The 26,066-nt window shown below is 43.7% G+C and overlaps 1 long non-coding RNA gene across 1 annotated transcript in view; it reads right to left on the bottom strand.

Moving 5' to 3' along the window:
- Positions 1 to 326: 326 nt before the first annotated feature.
- LOC140483162 (uncharacterized) overlaps positions 327 to 26,066 on the bottom strand; it is a 51,247-nt gene continuing 25,507 nt past the window's right edge. Inside the window, exons 2-3 of the long non-coding RNA XR_011961904.1 lie at positions 3,221 to 3,386; positions 327 to 2,572 (exon numbers count right to left, since the gene is read on the bottom strand). This is a non-coding gene — a long non-coding RNA (uncharacterized lncRNA). The remainder of the gene's footprint in view (positions 2,573 to 3,220; positions 3,387 to 26,066) is intronic.

The raw sequence follows: 26,066 nt of genomic DNA on the forward strand, positions 1-26,066 counted from the left end.
GGCACATGCATAGCAATTGCTTTTGTTCAGACTTTTCACAGTATACTTTACCCATTCAACCCAGGCATTTGCATCCCCATACCCAGTTTCTATTTCAATGGTCTGTTTCAAGTCCTTTACCTCTATAAATTTTACTACTTTAGGATCAGTGGGAGGGGTGAAAGATTGTATCTTATTACCCAGTAATTCTACCCGTTTTCCCCGTCCTACGCTAATTCGAAAACAATAGCCCAAGAAATCCTTCCCATTTGCTTTCATTTCTATCCCAGACGTTTCATTTCATTGTATCTCATAGGTGCCCCCCCCCCCCACCCCACCCCCAGGATTGTTTCGTGCCATGTGGTTTTCCTTATTGTTAGGTATATTGGGTTACACTTTTTATCAGGACAATCGCGAGCTGGTCGGAAGGGGGCCCGGTGTACTGTGACGAGACCATTATACTAAGTACCATCCCCAAGGCCATCCCCATAGGACTTAAGATGTATCTCAGAGCTGCGGTACTGTCCCTGATTATCTACATCCCCACAATTTACTAAGCTGCATACACCAGCCTCTATTACTTGTGGATTATCAGATTCAGGAACCGTTAATAATACATATGAAAATGATATTTGACAAAATCCCAATACTAAGAGGGCTAGCATCATAATTCTAGCAGCATTCCCAGTTTTCTAAACATCATGCTGAAGCACAAAAAGACTTAATATACAATCTTACAGAAATAGTCCCGTGCTCGCGTCGCCACTGTATAATTAGTTACTCAAAGTCTCTTTAGTCTGAGTTTCAGCGGATCTTGCATTGATTCGACTGTCCAAACTTCTTCCTCCACGGGAGGGTCCACTGGCCCTTTGACCCGAGTGTAGTGAGTCCAGCCTTTCCCCACCGTCCTTATTGCCGTTTCGGTAGTCAAAAGAGCCTGGTACGGCCCTTCCCAGTTCAGCTGCAATTTAGTCTCTGTCCATGATTTTACTAAGATTCAATCCCCCGGCCGGATGGGATGAACGGTGAATTCAAGGGGTGGAGTCTGTGCCAATAAACCCTGTTTCCTGAGGAAAAACAAAGAGGAGGACAAGCCCAGTATATACTTCTTTAAAAACAAATCTTTAGTTTCAGGAATTGGCAATTCCCCATTCGTTCCCAAGTAAGGTAATCCAAATAAGATTTCATAGGGGGATAGTCCCAAATCTTTCCTTGGGGCTGTTCATACTCGAAAGAGAGCTATAGGTAAACATTTGGTCCAAGGGAGTCTGGTTTCTATTATCAATTTAGAGAGCTGTCGTTTGAGTGTTTGGTTCATTCTCTCAACCCTTCCCGATGATGGCGGGTGCCATGGAGTATGGAACTCCCAGGAAATTCCCAACCCTTTCATTACTCCTGTAACACTTTAGAGGTAAAGTGAGTTCCTTGGTCAGAATCTATATGATTCACTAGCCCATATCGGGGAAGTATGTGCTCCAATATTGTTTTAGACACTCCACTCGCAGTGGCAATAGCTAGGGGGTATGCCTCAACCCAACCAGATAAATGATCTACTATGACCAACATATATTTTAGTCTGCCTACCCTGGGGAGTTCAGTATAATCTACTTGTATACTCTGGAAAGGTCTCAATCCTGGGTCTCTTCCGCCCGGGGTCTGTTTTCTCAAGACTTTCTTATTTACCTTTCTGCATATGATACATCCCTCACATATTTGTTTAGCAATTGCATATTTTCCTTTACATCCATATTCCCTAAGAACTAAATCACACATTGCTTGTACTCCCCAATGGCTGCCTTGGTGTAGGACAGCCATAATCTCTCACATTATCATTTTGTTTAACATTCTCCTTCCATCAGGTAACATCCAATGCCCGTCTGCTGTTTTTACAGCCCCTCAATCTCTCAATTCTTTTTCTTCGCTTTCAGTAAATATAGGAGCTTCCCGAGGACCTGGGACAGTAGGTATTAGGGAATGAATCACCACTTCTTGTGGGTTCAGGGCGGGGCTTCCCTAGCCACTTCATCGGCTAATCTATTTCCCCTAACCTCTGGTTCATTTCCTTTCTGATGACCATTTACATGCACTACTGTTATTTCCCCGGGGGAGTAATAGGGATTCTAAGATCCGTTTAATCAATTCTTCATGTACTAATTCCTTCCCCCACCTCTGGGTTAATACTCCCAAAGCCGCTCCCTTATCCATGGTAGCAAAGAGGTGGAAAGGTTTATCTAGGGAAGGTAAGGCATGGATCAGATCTCTTTTGAGTTTCTCAACTAGTTCTTTTGCTTCATCATCCCAACTTAGACATTTTGGTTCCCCCTCTAACAGTTTGAGATATAATTTCTTAGTCTTCTGTGCATAGGAATCAATCCACAATCTGCAATAACCCGTGAGACCCAAACATTTGTGTAACTCACGTTTAGTGCTGGGCAGCGGCATTCCCACTATTCCCTCTATCCGTTCCACGAAGCCATTTAGCATGCTTGCCATCATTGCTCAGACCTTTGAGTATAGGACTTGAGTGGTCATGTTGAGATGTACAGGATATTGGTGAGGCCTCTCTGGAGTACTGTACACAGTTCTAGTCACCCTGTTATAGGAAGGATTTTTTTTAAACTGGAGAGGGTTCAGAAAAGATTTACCAGGATGTTGCGTGGAATGGAGAGATTGAAATATGAAAGGAGACATAGGAGGGTGAAGGGTGACCTTACTGAGGTTGATAAAACCATGAGGGTAATAGATAAGATGAATGACAAAGGTCTTTTCCCTAGGGTGGGGTAGTTCAAAATTAGGGGGCATATTTTTAAAGGTGAGAAGGGAAAGATTCAAAATGACATGTGGTGCAACTTTTTTGTTTACACAGAGTAGTTCATGTGTGGAATGAACTGCCAGAGAAAATAATGGATGCAGGTACAGTTACAGTGCTTAAAAAAACATTTGGATAAGTTCCTGAGTAGGGAAGGTTTGGAGGGATTTAGGCCAAGTGCAGGCAGGTGGCACCTGTATAGTTTGGGAACATGGTTGGTGTGAACTGGTTGGACAAAAGGGTCCATTTCCATGCTGAAATGACTCTCTGACTCTAATTTCAGGTATGCATGTCTCATTATCTAGTTTTGTGAAGGAGAGTCCTCCCGTCCCCAAGTCTTGCATATAAGTCCTAATGCAAGGAATTGGCTATTTATCCAGCTACGAAAAGTGGTTTACTGCTTTTTTGAAATTCCCACAAAGGCAAACCAACCTGATGGGCTGCCCGTTCCACAAACTGCATGGGCTGGATGATTCCATCTGATTCCAGCCTTCTGATTTATGCCTCTACTTTTGCAAATGGCGCTGCAGAATTGGGGAATTGCTTCCTGATCGACATGTAAGGTGGCTTTGGTCCCTTTGATAGTCCATAACCTTTCCTGAAAAACATCGGGATATTTAATTAGAACTTCATTCGGGCAGTCATTTTCTAATTTTAAAATGTTGAGTCAATCAAGTTGAATCTTTCTCAACCAATTTCACCCCATCAAGCTTGGGCTCAAGCCTTTTACTACAATCTGTGCTAACTGAACCAACTGCTTCTCATTACGGACCAGAACTGAAGTTGTACCTTTAATCTGTGGGGTTCCCTGGTATAGATTCTCAGCCTGGCTGAGGTTATAGTAAACTTAAGGATTGGAGCCCAGATCGAATTTTGGTAAAGACTGGTTCCGCAATCATTGATACAGCTATGCTGGTATTGACTTCCATTCAAGCAGGGTGATCAATTAACCAGATGTTTATTTTGATTAGCAATGTCCAAATTAGAACCAATTTAACTGTTCCAAACCAGCTGTAGATGGACTTTCCAGGCTGCAGTCTCCCCTGGATATAAGCCTATGAGTTCTCTTACTCAATTCAGGCATAGTGGGACATTTTTGCTGTCTTGAGTCCGCATAATGGCAGCAACTACAATGGATCCTCAAAAAATTTTTAATTGTTTGACCAAGGTTCAACTTTGCTTTGGGATTTTGCTATGGACTGGCAGAGAGTCCCTCTATTCTTGAGGCTATGCAATTGACTTCACTAAAGTGGTATTCCCCAAACTCAGTTGACCTGGCGAGGGTGTCCAGTTCCATCGCGATCCCCTGTAACTCATAAAGCTCCACTGCTATAGAGAGCATGCAAACTTGATCATGGCACCAACACAGGGCAACTCATGCATGGTCGCATCATTAATCCCACATATCAAATGGTTCTTCAGCATCTTGCTTAGGGTTAGACCAAAATCACATCCCTCTGCCTGTCATCTTAAACTGGTCAAAAATCCCAATATAGATTCCCTTGGTTCTCAAACTGCCAAGTAAAACCAATAGCAGTTCACAATTAGAGGACACTTGGGGTCGTAATATTTCTAGTTGAAACCATCAACTCTTGAAGGGTTTAATATCTGGTGTCTCAGGAAAGTTAGGCTCTTAGTAACTGAAAATGTTATGGGTTTCACACTCGAGAATTACCAGTTACTTTTCATTTGCCCCAATGTCATTTACTCAGAAAAACAATAACACATTCTTTCCAGTCTTCGATGGCAGGATCAAAGGAGTCGAGCTGTTAGGTTCTTTTTTCCTGAGATCCTTATACACTTGATGCAACTACAACACACCAACTTCTGTGAACAAGCAAAATGTTATTAAGCACAGGACAAGCTTTCTGGAGAAACCCTTAACACTCTTCGCAATGCTTGTGAAGCCATGTCAAGGCATCTCTCTGAACAAAGAAAACAATACTTCTTTTATACAAAATCTTTACATCACAGTCAATAATGTCCACAAGACAACATCCCCCAGTTACTCCCCCACAGTTACATGCCCCTCAAGACACAATGCAGTGATCACATCATTTCCAGAAACAATATAATGTAACTCACTCCTTTATGGTCAAATTGTTGTGAATTAACTACAGGGAGTAGTCAAAATTCTAACTACAATGTTTTTATTGATTTGGAATAGGATGATGATATAAATAGCTCTGAATGGTAAGGGATGACAATGTAAATTTTTTACATTCTACCTGTAAGACAGAGACATAACACCCCACCCTCAGGACATGCAATTTCCTGCAGGTCAGCGGAGCAAATTAACTCTTTCATATCACAAAGCTTCCCAAATTGTGGCATGAGGACAGAAGTGCTTATCCCAGCTCAAAGATGACTTCATGGGCATGTTTTCTCTAGTTACCACTTAAATAACTCCATGAAGGCTAGTATCCTGCCATCAAGTCACCCTTTACTTTCAAGTGCATAGTATATGACACTGACTCAGTTTCTCAAAACCAGCTCCAAGAGTAAGCAGAACCCCCGACACTCCTGTTTATTTATTTTTTTCTTTTTTAAAAAAAAGGCCTTTAGTAGACTGATATGCGTTTCTTGTCAGACGTGGGAGTTTAAAGAGAGTTTAAGGGTTACAGCGGATTTGATGATTTACAATGTGGAAACAAGCCCTTTTGCCCAACAAGTCCACACAGACCCTCCGAAGACCAACCCACCCAGACCCATTCCCGTACATTTACCCCTTCACCTAACACTATGGGCAATTTAGCATGGCCAATTCACCTAACCTGCACATTTGTGGACTGTGGGAGGAAACTGGAATACCCGGAGGAAACCCACACAGACACTGGGAGAATGTGCCAACTCCACACAGACAGTTGCCTGAGGCGGGAATTGAACCCGGGTCTCTGGCGCTGTGAGGCAGCAGTGCCAACCACTGTGCCGCCCAACATTCCTGTTTTTTTAATTGTTTTTTATTTTATTAAACAAATTACAAAACAGTTTACAAAAAACATTTACAGCTGTACACAAGAGACAGCAATTTTACAATGGAGAGGAGCAGCAAAGCTTGGCCCCAAACCCTACCGTTCAACCATTTTACAGGGAGATGAGGACAAACCTCAAATCCCAGTTCCACATATGACAAGACAGTGACAATGACATTTGTACATGAGACAATACTGTTACATACAAAAGTGCAGACAATACAGACCCAGCAGCCCCCGTCCCTCCCACCTTCCGACCACTTTAAGGCAGCCCGCCTCTACCCACCTTCCGGCTCTTGGTCCACCCCATGCCGCTTCCAGTTCTCGGTCCGCCCTGACACACTTTTCGACCATCTCTAGGACAGCCTGCCCCAGTACCTGCCCGGGGTGACAGCGGTCAGGATGGCTACTCGCCTTCTGGATCTCAGTCTGCCCCTACTTACCACTGGGCTCTCACCCACTGCGATGCACCATCCGGCCAGTGGGATAAACTGGCACACCTTCCGGCCACCTCTAAGACAGCCCGTCCCCTTCCCTGGTACGACAGCGTGCAGAGTAGCCCACAAGCCTTCCGGATCTCAGTCGCCCCTACCCACCTTCTGGTGCTCAGCTGCCCTGACACACCTTTCGACCATCTCCAGGGCAGCCCGTCCCGATTACCCCTTCTCGGGACGACAGTGCTCAGAACGGCCTACCCACCATCTGGCACGCGGGGCGACTGGCATCAGGGTGGCCTACCCACCCTCTGGCTTTCAGGACAGCCTACCAACCTTCAGGTTCACAGGATGGCCTACCCACCCTCCGGCTCTCAGGGTGACAGCTTTCAGGATGATCCATGAGCCTCCCAGATCACAGCAAGGCCTGTCAGACCCAGGGACACACAAGACAGTGCAGGTGATAGACCCAGGAAACACCACAATACAGTTAGTTACCAAAAAACAGAGTCCTTTCTGGTACACAGTCCAAATCTATACAGTCTTCAAGATATAGAATCCATTTCCAGGAAGAGTCCACTCCAGTAGACAATGTGCATTGTCAGAAATAGAGTCCGCTCCCAACTGCAGAGTCCATTGCTAAAAACAGAGTCCGCAACAAGGGCAGGTCCACTCCTGAAGGCAGCAAATGCACACCCCACATCACACAGGTGTTCAGTCTCCATGGAGTCCTGGCCCAGCCTTGGAAAACCAGGCCCACTCACAGGAACATAGTACCGGTACAGTTAACTCACAGGGGTTTGGTCTACCCCTGAAGGAAAGGTCTGCTGCCAAACTCCAAGATACAGCAACTGCTCACCTCCCAGCACACATACAGGTGTTAAATCTTCAGAGGCCCAGTCCCAGGGCTAGGCCTCCCCACAGGAACAGCTCCTCTGGTAAAATGTATGTCTTCCACAAGGGCTCAGTCAAAACACCAATAAAAAGAGAAGACACATACAAAAAAAACAAAGAAAACTAGAGTCCAAGGACGAAGCCCTACCACAAAATTAACATTGGCCTTTTCTCAAAAAAAAGTGAAAAGAGTAACAGACAGGCTGTCACCAGCCAGTGAAACAACAATCCCCGAATGAGAACTGAGTTACACCTGAAACACATTATGTGCATCAGGAGTTTAACAATCCGTCCTCACTAAAAGGAATACCAGTTAATAAACTGGCTAAATAATTCAGCCAGTTCAGGAATCAGGTTTCTCCCCTCCAAAAAAAGGGAAGTAGAAACGAACAGTAACATACTGACCGTTGCACCAGCCAACACAGAGTCAGTCCCTAGAATGAGGACACTGTGTGAAATCTCCTGTTTATTTCTCTTTTTTTTTGACACAGTGAGAGACACAAATTGTACGAATCTTTACTCAATTTCCACCTTGCCACTTCCGTGTTTTTTTCTTTATTTAACCCCTACACTACCACTTAACTGCAGTAGTGCTTTATTTTTTCCACAGCACCCATGGTGTGTGTGCAGGTGTGAGACACAGTGAGAGACACAAAGTGCACGAATCTTTATTCAATTTCCACCACCAGGAAGATAGGAAGAACACCCGAGTGAAAAATGATGGGCGGCATGGTGGCTCAGTGGTTAGCACCAGGGTCCCAGGTTCGATTCCAGCCTTGGGTGACTGTCTGTGTGGAGTTTGCTCATTCTCCCTGTGTCTGCATGGGTTTTCTCCAGGTACTCCGGTTTTCAGATTAGATTACTTACAGTGTGGAAACAGGCCCTTCGGCCCAACAAGTCCACACCGACCCGCCAAAGCGCAACCCACCCAGACCCATTCACCTACATTTACCCCTTCACCTAACACTACGGGCAATTTAGCATGGCTATTTCACCTAATCTGCACATTTTTGGATTGTGGGAGTAAACCGGAGCACCCGGAGGAAACCCACGCAGACACTGGGAGAATGTGCAAACTCCACACAGTCAGTCGCCTGAGGCAGGAATTGAACCCAGGTCTCTGGCGCTGTGAGGCAGCAATGCTAACCACTGTGCCACCGTGCCGCCCATAATTTTCTCCCACAATCCAAAGATGTGCAGGTCAGGTGAATTGGCCATGCTAAATTGCCCATAGTGTTAGGTGCATTAATCGGAAGGAAATGGATCTGGCTGGGTCACTCTTCAGAGGGTTGGTGTCTGATCTAATCTAAACTGTTTTTTGCAGCTGGATAAATATCCAATCCCTCAGATAACAGATTCACATGCAAAGTTGGCGGTGGGAGTGGGGGAGGTGGGAGCTGTCCTTCATGAAGCTAGTCATCAGCCAAATATACCTGCAATTCTGTTTAAATGAGGATTCCCAGAAGTATGCTACAATTAAAACCCATAAGTGCTTGTACTAATAAACAAGCTGAAAATGTGTTGCTGGAAAAGCGCAGCAGGTCAGGCAGCATCCAAGGAACAGGAGAATTGACGTTTCGGGCATCAGCCCTTCTTCAGGAATGAGGAAAGTGTGTCCAGCAGGCTAAGATAAAAGGTAGGGAGGAGGGACTTGGGGGAGGGGCTTTGGGAATGTGATAGGTGGAGGGAGGTCAAGGTGAGGGTGATAGGCCGGAGTGTGGTGGGGGCGGAGAGGTCAGGAAGAAGATTGCAGGTTAGGAAGACAGTGATGAATTCGAGGGATTTGACTGAGACAAGGTGGGGGGAGGGGAAATGAGGAAACTGGAGAAATCTGAGTTCATCCCTTGTGGTTGGAGGGTTCCCAGGCGGAAGATGATGCTTTGCCACTTCCAAACGGACCCCACCACCAGGGACATATTTCCCTCCCCTCCCCTATCAGCGTTCCAAAAAGACCACTCCCTCCGTGACTCCCTCGTCAGGTCCACACCCCCCACCAACCCAACCTCCACTCCTGGCACCTTCCCCTACAACCGCAAGAAATGCAAAACTTGCGCCCACACCTCCCCCCTTACTTCCCTCCAAGGCCCCAAGGGATCCTTCTATATCCACCACAAATTCACCTGCACCTCCACACACATCATTTATTGCATCCGCTGCACCCGATGTGGCTTCCTCTATATTGGGGAGACAGGCCGCCTATTTGCGGAACGTTTCAGAGAACACCTCTGGGACACCCGGACCAACCAACCCAACCACCCCGTAGCTCAACACTTCAATTCCCCCTCCCACTCCACCAAGGACCTGCAGGTCCTTGGACCCCTCCATCGCCAGACCATGGCAACACGACAGTTGGAGGAAGAGCGCCTCATCTTCCACCTGGGAACCCTCCAACCACAAGGGATGAACTCAGATTTCTCCAGTTTCCTCATTTCCCCTCCCCCCACCTTGTCTCAGTCAAATCCCTTGAATTCATCACCGCCCTCCTAACCTGCAATCTTCTTCCTGACCTCTCCGCCCACACCCCCACTCCAGCCTATCACCCTCACCTGGACCTCCCTCCACCTATCCCATTTCCAACGCCCCTCCCCCAAGTCCCTCCTCCCTACCTTTTATCTTAACCTGCTGGACACACTTTCCTCATTCCTGAAGAAGGGCTGATGCCCGAAACGTCGATTCTCCTGTTCCTTGGATGCTGCCTGACCTGCTTCGCTTTTCTAGCAACACATTTTCAGCTCTGATCTCCAGCATCTGCAGTCCTCACTTTCTCCACTAATATACGAGACCTGCCATTTGGGGTAGCGTCAGCTTGTTCAATTTTTCAGTGGACAATGGAGAACATTTTGAAGGTCTACCTCAGGTCGCCATTTATATAGATGACATCCTAATAACAGGGAAAATTAATAAGGTAGGAGAAAGTGAGGACTGCAGATGCTGGGGATCAGAGCTTAAAAATGTATTGCTGGAAAAGCACAGCAGGTCAGGCAGCATCAAAGGAGAAGGAGAATCGACGTTTCGGTATAAGCCCTTATGCCCAAAATGTTGATTCTCCTTCTCCTTTGATGCTGCCTGACTTGCTGCGCTTTTCCAGCAAAAATTAATAAGGTACCCTTAGAGAATTTGGATATAGTCCTAAGGCGTTTTTACACGGCAAGTGTTTGCCTAAGAAGGGAAAAATGTGTGTTCCAGACCCTCCAGGTGACTTACTTGGGTTACAAAATTGTCAAGACCAGGTTATACCTGTTGGAAGATAAAGTGAGGCCATCAAAGGTGCCTGGGATCCCATGCCTGCCCAGGAGCTTAGGTCATTTCTGATAAATGAGAGAGAGAGAGTGTGTGTGTGTGAGTGTATAACGTAGTGGGGTCACATGCAGTGTGACATAAACTCAAGACCCAGGTTGAGGATATCCTCATGAATACCAAACTTGGAAATCAGCCTCTGCTCAGCCACTCTGTGTTGTGGTTTATCCTGGAGTCCGGGCTGGTAAATTAATATGGAAAGTTTAGACATAGCCTGGCCTCCATCCTGGCATCTTTGCATCAATTCCTAAAAATGAGTCAGCCTTGTTTAGGTTGTATAGACAAGTTCTTGTTTTCAGTGAGGCGAAGAAACAGCTATCATTCTGTAAGGTATTGGCACACTATGATCCAAAGAAAGATCTGGTATTGACATGTGATGCCTCCCCTTACAGCACTGGGCACTGGGGTAGTATTAACTCATAGGTGGCCCAATGGAGAGTAATACCCATCTCAAGATGCTGAGGGCCTGATTACCTTAAATCTAAGGAAGTCAAACAAAATGAACAGTAACATAATTGTTGAAAAACTATGCTGTTGTTGCTTGCACGTGACAATTGAAGATATGGCGGTGGAAGCATGTCTGCTAATGTTATCTCATGCACGTGTGGAGATATGGGTTCTAGCCTGTCTGCTCGTATGGCTGTAGCATTGTACATCAGCAAGAAGTATTTTGGACAAGGACCCATACTATCTGGAGGATTCAGAAAGGCCATTTATTTTGGGCAGAATCTTTTTGGAGTCTGAATGATTTGTGCGAGAATCGTGTGATTAGTCTAGAATCAACTCTCTGCATCTTTTATTCTTTGACTGAGCACCATGGCAGGTTTCTCACTAGGCAGCAACCAGTTGCCAAATAAGTGGATTATAGCTTGTTAAATGCCTTATGAATGGGACGAGTTTCCTTATTAATATGGAGCTTCCCATTGTACTGAAGGAGCTTGAAGTTGAAAACTCTTGACAAAGAAGTCACAGCGAGAATCTGGTGATTTCATCTCATCACTTCCTCCAAAGGACCTCCATATGGGACACCAGGCACCAACATCTCAAGGCACATTTCGCACTCATAGCCATTGGCATCCAATATGTCAACCTCTAATAACTATCATGCCATATCTCTGACCCACTTATCGGATGCTTCAATACCTCGGCTTGCACCTTGGGCTACCCCAGCAACTATCATTGCAACACTTTAATTGCCCATTCCTAGTTGCCCTTGAGAGAGAGAGAGAGAGAGAGAGAGACAGTGAGAGTGTGTGAGTGTATAATGTAGTGGGGTCACATGCAGTGTGACATGAATTCAAGACCCAGGTTGAGGACATCCCCATGAGTACCAAACTTGGAAATCAGCCTCTGCTCTGTGTTGTTGTTTATCCTGGACTCCGTCTTGGAAGATAGTCAATGAAGATCTAAGGCCAAATATCCCTGACCTCTGAAGTGTTCCCCAACTGGGAGGGAACATCCCTGTCTGGCAATTGTTGTGCAGTGTCCAATGTCATAGCATCTGCTTTGTCTCACCAATGTTTCATGCCTCAGGACATCCTTGCCTGCAACTTTTGAGATAGACAACGTTGGCCGAGTCACACGAGTGCTCTCTCTCTCTCTCTCACACACACACACACACACACACAAATATAAGTCTATGAGGTGAATTTGTTCAAAAAACACAGTCTGTAGGCAGTCAATCCATGTGATATTTTATAAATTCCTATTTTGGAAATAGAACCAGTCTGACTCAATTTTGGACTACATACAGACTCTAATCTCACACCTTTAATGTATTTCTGAGCTGAGATGTCACCTTTTTAAATAAAACCTTGTTATCTCAGGAATATGACTTGAAAGAAGGTTCTGGGATTTACATATTAATGAATCGAAACCTGCAACCCATGGATCTCTAAAACATGAAAGACTTAACATAGATTAACTAGGTTTGTTTAACATACCACATCAGTTGTATGATCACTTTGATCTTTTACTATAAATTCTGTGTCCTGTGACCCTGCCACACTAGCTACCTAATGAAGGAGTAACACTCTGAAAACTTGTACTTCTAAGTAAACCTGTTGGACTATAACCTGGTATTGTGTGCTTTTTAATTTTAAATGTTACAATTGTATCAACCTTCCACTACTTCCTCTCACAGTTCATTCCATACACACAAAACACTCTGCATGGAAAAGTTGCCCCTTTAGGTCCCTTTTAAATCTTTCCCCTCTCACCTTAAACCTATGCCCTTTAGTTTTAAACTTCCCTATCCTGGAGAAAAGACTTTGAATATTCACACAACCAATGCTCCTCGTGATTTTATAAACCTCTCCAAGGTCACCCCACAGCCTTCAATGCTCCAGGGAACACAGCTCCACCTTATTCAGCCACTCCCCATAGCTCAAACCCCCCAAATTTGGCAACATCCTTGTAAATCTTTTCTGAACTCTTTTAAGTTTAACAACATCTTTCCTATAGCGAAGAGACCAGAATTGAACATTGTATTCCAAAAGTTGTCAAACCAATGTCCTATACAGCCAAAACATGACCTCCCAACTCCTATACTCAATGCACTGATCACTAAAGACAAGTGTACCAAACATCTTCTCTACCCTGTCTACCTGCGATTTCAAGGAAGTATTAACCTGCATTATATGATCTCTTTGTGCGGTAACACGCCCCAGGACCATACCACCTCTTTTTGCTCTACCAAAATGTAGTACCTCACATTTACCTAGATTAAACTCCATCTGCCAGTCCTCAGCCCCTTAGATAAAGGCCCTATTGTACTCTGAGGCAACCTTTGCTGTCCACTACACCAACAATTTTGGTGTCATCTGCAAACTTACTAACCATACCTCTGACATTCACATCCAAATCATTTATGTAAGTGACAAAAAGCAGTGGACCCACCATCGATCCTCACAGCACACCACTCTGCCGCCAGTTCGAAAAGTAACCCTCCACCACCACCCTCTGTTACCCATCTTGTAGCTATGGACTGCTTCAGTCTCTGAGGAGTCAGGAATGTGCTGAGCATTATAGAATCATCAGCAAACATCTACCCATCTGACCTTATGATGGAAGGAAGGTCATTGATAAAGCAAATGAAGATAGTTGGGCCTATGACATTACCCTGATGAAAAATAGAGTCATACAGATGTACAGCATGGAAACAGACCCTCTGGTCCAACCCGTCCATGCCGACCAGATATCCCAGTCCAATCTAGTCCCACCTGCCAGGACCTCGCCTATATCCCTCCAAGTCCTTCCTATTCATATACGCATCCAAATGCCTTTTAAATGTTGTAATTGTACCAGCCTCCACCACATCCTCTGGTAGCTCATTCCACACACGCACCACCCTCTGCGTGAAAAGGTTGCCCCTTAGGTCTCTTTTATATCTTTCCCCTCTCACCCTAAACCTATGCTCTCTAGTTCTGGGCTGCCCGACCCCAGGGAAAAGACTTTGTCTATTTATCCGATCCATGCCCCTCATAATTTTATAAACCTCTATAAGGTTCAGCCTCTGACGCTCCAGGGAAAACAGCCCCAACCTGTTCAGCCTCTCCTTATGGATCAAATCCTCCATCCCTGGCAATATCCTTGTAAATCTTTTCTGAACCCTTTCAAGTTTCACATCTTTCTGATAGGAAGGAGACCAGAATTACATGCAATATTCCAACAGTGGCCTAACCAATGTCCTGTACAGCTGCAACATGACCTCCCAACCCCTGTGCACAATATTCTGACCAATAAAGGAAAGCATACCAAACGCCTTCTTCACTATCCTATCTACCTGCGACTCCACTTTCAAGGAGCTATGAACCTGCACTCCAAGGTGTCTTTGTTCAGCAAACCTCCCCAGGGCCTTACCATTAAGTGTATAAGTCCTGCTAAGATTTGCTTTCCCAAAATGCCACACCTCGCATTCATCTGAATTCAACTCCATCTGCTACATCTCAGCTCATTGGCCCATCTGGTTCAGATCCTGTTGTAATCTGAGGTAACCTTCTTCGCTGTCCACCACACCTCCAATTTTGGTGTCATCTGCTAACTTACTAACTATGAAGAAAAATAGAGGACCTAGCACCTATTCTTGTGGCACTTCACTGGTCACATGCCTCCAGTCTGAAAAGCAACCCTCCACCACCACCCTCTGTCTTCTACCTTTGAGCCAGTTCTGTATCCAAATGATTAGTTCTCCCTGTATTCCATGAGATCTAACCTTGCTAACCAGTCTCTCATGGGGAACCTTGTTGAATGCCTTACTAAAGTCCACAGAGATCACATCTACCACTCTGCCCTCATTAATCCCCTTTGTTACTTCCTCAAAAAACTCAATCAAGTTTGTGAGACATGATTTCCCACATGCAGTCATGTTGACTATCCCTAATCAGTCCTTGCCTTTCCAAATACATGTACATCCTGTCCCTCAGGAATCCCTCCAACAACTTGCCAACCACCTATGTCAGGCTCACTGGCTTCTCCTTACCACCCTTCTTAAACAGTGGCACCAGTTAGCCAACCTCCAGTCTTCCAGCACCTCACCTGTGACTATCGATGATACAAGTATCTCAGCAAAAGGCCCAGCAATCACTTCTCTAGCTTCCCACAGAGTTCTTGGGTACATCTGATCAGGTCCTGGGGATTTATCCACCTTTATGCGTTTCAAGACATCCAGCACTTCCTCCTCTGTAATCTGGACATTTTGCAAGATGTCACCATCTATTTCGCTACTTACTATATCATCCACATCCGTATCCACAGTAAATACTGATGCAAAATACTCATTTAGTATCTCCCCCATTTTCTGCAACTCCACACAAAGGCCACCTTGCTGATATTTGAGGGGCCCTATTCTCTCCCTACTTACCCTTTTGTCCTTAATGTATTATAGAACAACACAGCGCAGTACAGGCCCTTCGGCCCTCAATGTTGCGCCGACTGAAGCCTACCTAACCTACACTAGCCCAATAACCTCCATATGCTTGTCCAATGCCCGCTTAAATGACCATAAAGAGGGAGAGTCCACCACTGCTACTGGCAGGGCATTCCATGGACTCACAACCCGCTGAGTAAAAAATCTACCCCTAATATCTGTTGTATACCTACCACCCGTTAATTTACAGCTGTGTCCCCTGGTAACAGCTGACTTCATTAGCGGAAAAAGGTTCTCACTGTCAACCCTATCTAAACCCCTAATCGTCTTGTACACATCTATCAAATCGCCCCTAAACCTTCTTTTCTCCAATGAGAAAAGCCCCAAGTGCCTCAGCCTTTCCTCATACGATCTTCCTACCATGCCAGGCAACATCCTGGTAAACCTCCTCTGCACTCGTTCCAATGCCTCCACATCCTTCCTATAATATGGAGACCAAAACTGTACACAATATTCCAGATGAGGCCGCACCAGAGTCTTATACAACTGCAACATGACCTCAGGACTCCGGAACTCAATTCCTCTACCAATAAAGCCCAGTACACCATATGCCTTCTTCACAGCACTATTTACCTGGGTGGCAACTTTCAAAGATCTGTGTACATGGACACCAAGATCCCTCTGCTCATCCACACTACCAAGTAGTCTACCATTAGCCCAGTAATCCATCTTCTTGTTACTCCTATCAAAGTGAATGACTTCACACTTAGCTACATTGAATTCCATTTGCCACCTTACTGCCCAGCTCTGCAACTTATCTATATCCCGCTGTAACCTGCCACATCCTTCTTCGCTGTTCACAACTTCACCGACTTTCATGTCATCCGCAAACTTGCTCACCCAGCCTTCAAGCCCCTCCTCCAGGTCATTTATAAAAATGACAAACAGCAATGGTCCCAAAACAGATCCTTGTGGAACACCGCTAGTAACTGCACTCCAAGATGAACCTTTACCATCAACTACTACCCTCTGCCTCCTTCCAGCCAGCCAATTCCTAATCCAAATTTCTAATGCACCCTCAATGCCATATCTCCGTAGTTTTTGCATTAGCCTGCCATGGGGTACCTTATCGAACGCCTTGCTAAAATCCATATACACCACATCTACTGCTTTACCCTCGTCCACTTCCTTGGTCACCTTCTCAAAGAATTCAATAAGGTTTGTGAGGCACGACCTACCCTTCACAAAACCATGCTGACTATCCTTGATCACATTATTCCTATCCAGATGTTCATAAATCCTATCCCTTACAATTCTCTCTAAGACCCTTTGGATTCTTAAGTATACTCCTACTTTCTTTATACTCTTCTAAAGATTCACACGATCTCTCCTGTCTGTACTTGACATATGCTTCCCTCTTTTTCTTAACCAAACCCTCAATTTCTTTAGTCATCCAGCATTGCCCATACCTACCAGCCTTCCCTTTCACCCTGACAGGAATATACTTTCTCTGGATTCTTGTTATCTCATTTCTGAAGGCTTCCCACTTTCCAGCTGTCCCTTTACCTGTGAACATCTGCAACCAATCAGCTTTTGAAAGTTCTTGCCCAATTCTGTCAAAATTGGCTTTTCTCCAATTTAGATCTTCAACTTTTAGATCTGGTCTATCCTTTTCCATCACTATTTTAAAACAAATAGAATTATGGTCACTGGCCCCAAAGTGCTCCCCCACTGACACCTCAGTCACCTGCCCTGCCTTATTTCCCTTCTCTAGTAGGTACATCCACATACTGAATCAGAAAATTGTCTTGTACACACTTAAGAAATTCCTCTCCATCTAAACTTCTTCTCCATCTAAACGACTAACGCTATGACAGTCCCAGTCTATGTCTGGAAAGTTAAAATCCTCTACCATAACCACCCTATTATTCTTACAAATAGCTGAGATCTCCTTACAAGTTTGTTTCTCAATTTCCCTCTGACTATTAGGGGGTCTATTATACAATCCCAATAAAGTGACCATCCCTTTCTTATTTCTCAGTTCCACCCAATTAACTTCCCTGGATGTATTTCTGGGAATATCCTTCTGTTCTCAACTCTACCGGTCTCAGATTGATCTCTTTCCTGACTATCTCCCTGGGTCCCACCACGCACCCCCCCCTCCCTCCCCAACTTACTAGTTTAAATCCCGAGCAACTCTCGCAAATCTCCCTGCCAGTATATTAGTCCCCTTCCAAGTTAGGTGCAATCCATCCTTCTTGTACAGGTCACTTCTAGCCCAGAAGAGATTCCAATGATCCAAAAATGTGAATCCTTCTCCCATACACCAGCTCCTCAGCCATGCATTCATCTTCTCTATTCTCCTATTCCTGGGTGAAGATGACTGACCTTCAGCAACCACACTATCTTCCTATGTGTCATGAATCACTCGAACCACTGGACACTTTGCCCCAATTCCCATTGATGCTAATTTTGCTAAAGTTTATTGTTGACAAGGGCTATCATTCTCACTTCATGTCTGGAATTCAACTTTTGTCCATGTGTGAACCAAGTTGTGATGAAGTCAGGAGCTGAGTGGCCCTGGCAGAATTTAAATGGGACATCACTGAGCTGATGCTGCTTGACAGCACTGTTGATGACACCTTCCATCACTTTACTGATGATCGAGAGATGACAGGGCAATAATTTCTGGGTTGGAATTGGCCTTTTTGTCTACCGGACATGTCTGGTCAATTTTCTACATTCTTGGGTAGATGCCAGTGTTGTAGCTGTACTGGAACAGCTTGGCTAGGGGTGCAGCAAGTTCTGGAACACCAATATTCAACACTATTGCCAGAATGTTATTGAGGCCCATAGCTTTTACAGTATTCAGTGCCTCCATCTGTTTCTTGATATCATGTTAAGTGAATCAAATTGGTTGAGGACTGGAATCTGTGATGCTGGGGACCACTGCAGGTTGGTGAGATGGATCATCCACTGGACACTTTAACTGAAGATTGCTGCAAATGCTTCAGCCTTGTATTTTATGCTGATGTGCTGGGCCCTATCATTGAATCTGGGATATCTGTGGTGCCTCCTCCTCCAGTGAGTTGTTTAGTATTAGAGGCTGCCCTTGACATACTGTGCCAGGAACCCATCAGTGAAGGCTACCCCCCCTCCCCGTAACTTGACTGAGGCCTACTAACAACCCCGAAAGCTTCTTCATTTATATTTGCACTAAATAGAAAATACAACAGTACTTTGAGCCTGCAACATCTGGCTTAGGTTGTAATGCAGAAAATGGCAAGGTAAGGCAATACAAGGCAGTGATGCTGTGAACATCTATAAGCTCTGAGTCAGTGGGCGCTGTGATGGCAAGCAGACAACCCAGAGATGTGACTTGATGCATTCAATGAGGTGTGTGCATGCTCCTGAGGCAAAATGCCCTTGCTGCAGCATTACAATGATAGTTGAAATAGAACTGTTCTGAAGAAAGGTCAGTGGACCTGAAATGTTGACTCTGATTTCTTTCCACAGATGCTGCCAGACCTACTGAAACTTTCCAGCAATTTCTACTTTTTATTCAGGTTTCTTTGGGTTTTTGAAGAATGAAAGAGGAATTGTTTTGTTCAATGTACCTTATTGGTGCCACTTTCGCAAAAGAATGGAAGTGGCTATCTCCCATTTACTGGAATTTCCCAAATTCTGAAGGTAATGTTGCCATGAAGTTAAAAGAAATATCTAGTTATGGGTGACTCCAACTGAGCCCAGTTTCAATTTCATTGGAGTTCTCAGGCTTTCCAGTAGGGGTCAGCAGAGAACAGATCACAGCAATTTCAATTTCACAACAGCAAGACTTCGTACTGCCTGGTGAAGCAATATTTCCAATCCAGTCAGCAATCCACTGTTAGGTTATGAACCACAAGAGGATTTGACAGTAGAATTTGGACATGAGCCAAATACTCACATCATGTGACAGAAAAGTCTGAATCAGGTTAAGAAGCAGAGACTGCTGGTTGTCATGTGATAGATTTTGAGGCTGATTTGTTTTAACATCCAAGATTATTCCAGAAAGGCTGGACCATGTATCACAATCATGTGACTTTCTTAGAACAGAGTTAAGAATGATATTAGAGAATCAGTATTCCAGCTACAGCAAAGCGTCACATGATACCTGAGTCAGTTCCACTGTCAATAATTCAGTCCTGTCTCTCAACCACATTGCCCACTTTCCAGCAACCAGAACCATTAGTATCCAGCTGCAATTTGCACACACTTCTTTGTTTCATTTTGTGCTTTCTGACAGATTTTTAAAAAGCGAGTTTGGAGAAGGTTTGTTGCTCAGGTTGAGGTTGTGGATGTAAGTTTGCTCACTGAGCTAGAAGGTTTGTTTTCAGACATTTTGTCACCGTAATAAATTTTAAAATATTCATTCATGGAATATGGGTGTTGCTGGCTGGACCAGCATTTATTGCCCATTGCTAGTTGCTCTTGAGAGGCAGGGCTGAGCTGATCCACATCATTGGAGTGGTGGGTCCAATTCAAACAAACTTGAAAAAGCTTACAGGTTTAGGTATTTATTCTTCCATGGCATATGCATGACACCAGAAGGCTAACAGTTGTTGCTGTCATTCCTTAATTGCTCTTGAATTCAGTGACTTCTTAGGGCATTTTGGAGGGTATACCTATAGGTCTGGAGTTACACGTTGACAAGGTGAACATGGCAGAATTCCTTCCTGAAAGGATATTGGTGAAGCAATGTGCCTTTACAATAATTGACAACTGTTTCATGGTTACCCATTAACCAGCCTTTTCTTTCACTATTCCAGGTCTTTGAATTGAAATTCTACCATGTCCGCAGAACATTAATGTCGGTCTCCTGATTACCAGTCCAGTGACAGTACCATGACTCCACCACCACTCTTAAATCTTATTCCATTGTTTTGTTTCTGTGGGCTCCCAACCATCTTCCCACTCACACTGGATTGGGTGTCATTTCTGCTACCAAATTGAAAAGCAAAAAAAAGTCCAAGCCCCTCTGGTAGCATTTGTCCCAGCATTTGTCTGAGTTCAGAATTAACTTACCAGTAAATGGAGAGCCCAGTGATCTGAATGTTTACTGTAATAAATACCTGGCTGTGTAAATGCTTGCTCTGTTATTGAAATTTTCTGTATTACTTGGCTGATAGTGCTGCAAAACACAATAATTTATCAGTATCATATTGCTATTTTTGGGAGGTTGCTCTTGCACAAATTAAAAGGTACTATGTCCTTGTCAATTGCTTTGGGGCATCTGAAGAACACAAGGTGTTATTTAAATACAAGTCTTTCTTTCTTGTAGTCACTCCCACAAATGCTATCAAGTTGAAATACATTTGTAACAGGTATGCTGGTGAGTTTTCTGATTAACCTTCTCCAGACAAGCCATGGGCCCTTCAAGATTTGACCACTTTTGTGAATGGTGATGCTGCTGAATTACACATGGTGATGGGATTACCCTACCGAAAGCACAATCTTCACCCTTGCTACCCCAGCGGGCAGGTGACAGCCTAGTGATATTATCAATGGACTGTTAATCCAGATACCTAAGTAATGTTCTGGGGAATCTAGGCTTGATTCCCACCACGGCATATGTGGAAATTAAATTCAATTTAAAAAAAAGCCCTGGAATTAAAATCCTAATAATGACCAGGAATCCATTGTCAGTTGTCAGAAAAACCCACCTGGTTCACTAATGTTCTTTAGGGAGGGAAACTACTGCCATTGCCTAATCTGGCCTACATGTGACTCCAGATCCACAATGTAGTTGACTCTTAACTGTCTTCTGGGATAACTAAGAAATGCTGATCTAACTAGCAAAACCCTCATCTGACACCTGTGAATGAATAAAAACCCTGAGTGCTTCTTCCAAGTGGTGCTCAACATGAGGAAGCACTGATTTATCAACTGAGAGGGTAGCAGTCAATGGGTGTTTTCTATGTACAGATTTGACCTGATGCCATGACATCCAGAATCAATGTTGAGGACTCCATGACCATTCCCCTCACAATATACCACTGGGCCACCAGGTCTGATGGTTCTGTCATGCTTATGAAGGTGCCTGGGACATGAGCTGTGAGGTACAATATACTAGTTATGACTACGTAAGACTGTTATATTTCCAGTTTGTTTAGCAGTTCTGCCAACATCTTGCACATTTTCAGATGTGAGTGAGGAGGATTTCATAGAATCAACTGAAACGACTGGCTGTATCTTTACTTTGTTCAGTACCTAGCTCATGTCATGGTCTATCTAGCTTTATTCTTACTAGATGTTCACAAATGATATGTAACAGTTGAGTAGTTGATAAACCATTACATCAGGTGGTGAAGATCAAGACACAGTGGGTTTGGCCGGATTGCCTCAAAATTACTTCAGATTTATTTTATTAACTGAATCACAATTCCCCAGCCGATCTGGTAGGATATGAACTGATGTTTATGGCCATGCACTTCACCATTCCCCAAAACTGCAATCAGTTAGCTTTACAATTTAGTGAGGGAGGCCCTGGGACCACGAGTATCAACCAACACAGATATCATTGTGGATATGACACTCACATAATTTTACATTTTTATATGAATTGCTCTTTCCTGGTCCAAACAGGAAATCCATGCTAAATCAGCTAACAGCAGTGATGGCCAGCATCTGGCACAGCCCAGATATACTATTGAGTAAGGTGGATCATTTTCTTAAATTTGATTTGATGCTAGTGAAGCAATAGCAAAGGTCATTGGTGTTTTGGTGATTTTTTTTTGGATTTCCCAAAGATACTTAGAGAGATTGAATGCCACCAGTGAGGACTAACAAATGAAATAGGTGAAAGAGGTGGACCATTGACCTCCTCAAACCTGCTCACCATTCAATAAGCTGCTCTTTTTGTATTTTGAATTCCACATTCCCATTTACCCCCAATAATCTTTGATTCCTCTGTCTAGCCAGAATCTATCCATCTCTGTCTTAAAAATATTCAACATTCTCACCCGCACCCCCTTCTAAGGCAGAGTTCTAACGTCACATAGCCTTCTGAGGTTGAGAGAAAAAATGAATCTTCGTCTTAAAGTAAAACACGGAATGTAGCGTTCAAGGTAGCTCATCACCACCATCTCAAAGGCAACTAGAAAGCAGCAATAAATGCAAGCCAGCCCCTTCTAAGGCACAGTTTTAAAGCTACATAGCCCTCTGAGGTTGAGAGAAAAAAATAATTCTTCGTCTTAGAATAAAACACTGAACGTGATGCTCACGTCCTACGAGTGAACAAAAAAAAACATTTTTTTCAAAGCGGATATAAAATTCAATCATAGTTTAGTTGTTGCTGGCTAGGGATGCCTCAACTCTGAGGTCACTAATTAATTCTGCCAAACTATACAATAACAAGCCTAATAATAATCTGCTGTCTGGCCAGTTCCAAAATGGGAACTGAAGTGATTGGTCTGATGGTTGATTGATTAGGAGTAACGTTGACTCTTGCTTCCATGCTTAGCAACCACATTTCAGGCAACACACATTAAGACAGGGGATGAAATTCAATCAGGCCTTTCTATCTATCAGACATAACATGGGTAGAGATACTGGAATAATATTAAAGCAAAGAACTGCACATGCTGAAAATCTGAAACAAAGCAGAAATTGCTGTAGAAGCTCAGCAGGTTTGGCAATATCCGTGGTTGTCAACCTTTCATGTCCAATGACATTTTCTCAGAACTAATAATAGCTAAGAAAAGGTAGTATTTATGCTGATGACAAGGGGTCGGGGTGCAGGGGCAGTGAGTGAGCAGATAGGTGGCCAGTAGAGAGAGAAGAAAGTTAGGCAGAAAAAGAGATGACTGATAGTAAGCCAGGGAAGGGAGATGGCTGATAATGGGGACAATGAGTCAATGAGGTGGGTCAAGGATGATTGCTGTGCTTTGAGGCTCGCAGAAATACTGTGTCAGGCCTACTACAGAAATATTGGCCAGGGAGCACTGTGGCATGTTGAAATGGAAGGTCACTGGAAGCTCAGGTCATTTTTATCGACATAATGTTGGAGTTCTACAAAGCAGTCACCCAGTGTGCATTTTCTCTCCCACAGTGTAGAGACCACATCGTGAATAGCAAATATAATAGATTGCTTAAGTGAAGTCCTGGAAAATTGCTGCTTTACCTGGGAAGATGCATCTGGAGCCATGGATAGTGAGAAGGTAGGAGTTAAATGGACAAGGATGTACCTGTTGTGATTGCATGGAAAGTTGTCATGGCAATGTGTTGGGAGTGGAGGTAGCGTGGACCTGGGTGTCCCAGAGGAACGGTCCCCGCAGAACAATGACAAGAGGGGGGAAGTGATATATATATATCCGGTGGCAGCACCCCCACTGGAGGTGGTAAGAAATGTCAGCTTATGATCCTATGGATGCAGATGCTGGTGGGGTGAAAGTGAGGACTGGAGCTTCAATCAGTGATATGGGAGGGAAGAGAAGAGTGAGGACAAAATGTGGTAAATGGGCCGAACACAGCTATGCGCCCTGTCAATCACAGTGGTGGGCAATCCTCCAGATTTCTGATTCTCTCCTGCAGATCTATTTTTACCTACTCATTGTGCTCATTATCAGATTTTCTCCTTCCTTAGCTTACTATCACCCACCCCTTTCTTGGCCTGTCTACTCACCTTCCCCACCCCCACCGATAACAGCATAAAAAAACCCCACCATTTCCGAGCTAATATCAGTTCTGAAAAAGGGTCACTGAATTTGAAAAGTTAACTCTGCATTCTCTCCACATATGCTGCCAGATCTGCTGTTTTGCAACGATTTCTGATTTTGGTTTCGAGGTATTGAGATCCTGAAGTGTTTGTTCAACTGTTTGGACTAATCTGGGAGTGTACTAGAGTATTCTCATGGAGAGCTAGAAGCCAGTTAGCTTTCCTACTGATTGAAAACAATCATTGACACTCTTAAAAAGTTGTTACTTGAGTGGGGAGGTGACAGTCTAGTGGTATTAGCGCTCGGCTGTTAATCAAGGAGACCCAGGTAATGTTCTGGGGACCAAGTTTTAAATCCTGCCACGGCAGGTGGTGAAATCTGAATTCAATAAAAATCTGGAATTAAGACTATGATGACTATGATTCATTCCGATTGTTGGAAAAACCTGTCTGGTTCACTAATGTCCTTTAGGGAAGGAAACTGCTATCCTTACTGGTCCACATGTGACTCCACAGCAATGTGGTTGAGTCTGAATTGTCCTCTGGGATGGCTAATAATTGCTGGCCTCGCCAACAATGCCCTCATCCCATGAGTGAATAAAAAAAGTAAATTAAACTAAAATGAATTTAAATTAATCACATTAAATCAACACATCCCTTAAATCAAAGTGTACACAGCTTCAAATGAGAATACTCACGACTGCTCTTAAACTCTAGCATAATCTGCATTTTGGTTAAAATTAAAATCACATTAATGCATTTTTTAAATACACTGCTCAGATTGAATTCAAGTTCCACTACTATATATTTAATCTGCTAACATGGAGAACAGTGGCAATTTACACTCAAGTTTCTTGACTGTATCTAAAGTAAAAATGGTTTCCCATTATCTTTTATTTTTGTAAAGACTTTGAGAGACACAATTCCTTTAAAATCACAATTTAAGGCACTTTTCACAAAAACTTTTGGTTTGCATTGAAAGTTTAATGTTATTTGTTTACTTCTAATGGGGCACAATTCTAAAGATTTGACTGTCAAGTTAGAAAACAAAACTGCTGTTGTAATTTCCTAACATTATCTCCATTCTAAAAAAACTTGGAAAAGTGGAAGAATGCACCAGAGTTTGAATCTTAGCACTGAACTAGGAAGTGAAAATACACCTCGGTATTTCTAACCAAGGAAGAAGGTTACTTAATGTGCAGCCAATTCAATTAACTCCATATGATATAAAGAAATGGCTGGAAGCATTGAATATTGCAAAGGCTATGCGCCATGACAAGATTTGGTAATAGTCCTGAAGGGTCCTCATGCTCGAGAACTTCTTGCACTCAGTCCAGTATTGTCACTGCATCAGTATCTTCCCAATAATGTGGAAAATTGTACAGATATGTCCTGTACGCAAAAAGCAGGACAAACACAACACTGCAAATTACCGCCCTACTAGTCTTCTTTCCATCAATATTGTGATGGAAGGTGTCATCAACACTGCTATCAAGCAGCACTTGTTGCATCTTCATATTACCCTCCTCAGATTCATGCACTCGGGCATCCAGATAGCTCTATAATCTCAGAGCTCTGCAACCTCTCACCATTTAGATAATAAAATGGACAATTTCACAGCTTTACCACACTATACTCCATTTGTCAGATGTTGCCCACTCACTTAATCTATCTATACTCACTTGTAGACTTGTGTCACCTTCACAACTCACTTTTCTGCTTATCTTTTAGTCCCTTCATCCAAGTCATTTCTATAAATTGTAAGGAGTTGACGCACTAGCACCAAACATTGTCTTACACTCACGACAGCCTGCCAATCTGAAAAAGACCCATTTATTCCTATTCTCTGCAACAGGTTAGCCAGCCAATCTTCTATTCATGGCAATAGTCACTGCACACACAAGCTTTCATTTTCTGCAATAAACTTATGTGGCACATTATCCAATACCTGCCAGAAATCTAAATACAACATATACACTGGCTGCCCATTATTCACAGCACAAGTTCTTCTTCAAAGAACATCAACAAGTAGTTAAACACCTTTTCTCAGTGATAAAACCATATTAGCTCTGTCTGATAACCTTGAATTTATCCAGGTGCCTTGTTAGAACATCTATAA

This window comes from Chiloscyllium punctatum, chromosome 11 (assembly GCF_047496795.1).
Source record: "Chiloscyllium punctatum isolate Juve2018m chromosome 11, sChiPun1.3, whole genome shotgun sequence".
In the NCBI taxonomy this organism is placed as follows: Eukaryota; Metazoa; Chordata; class Chondrichthyes; order Orectolobiformes; family Hemiscylliidae; genus Chiloscyllium; species Chiloscyllium punctatum.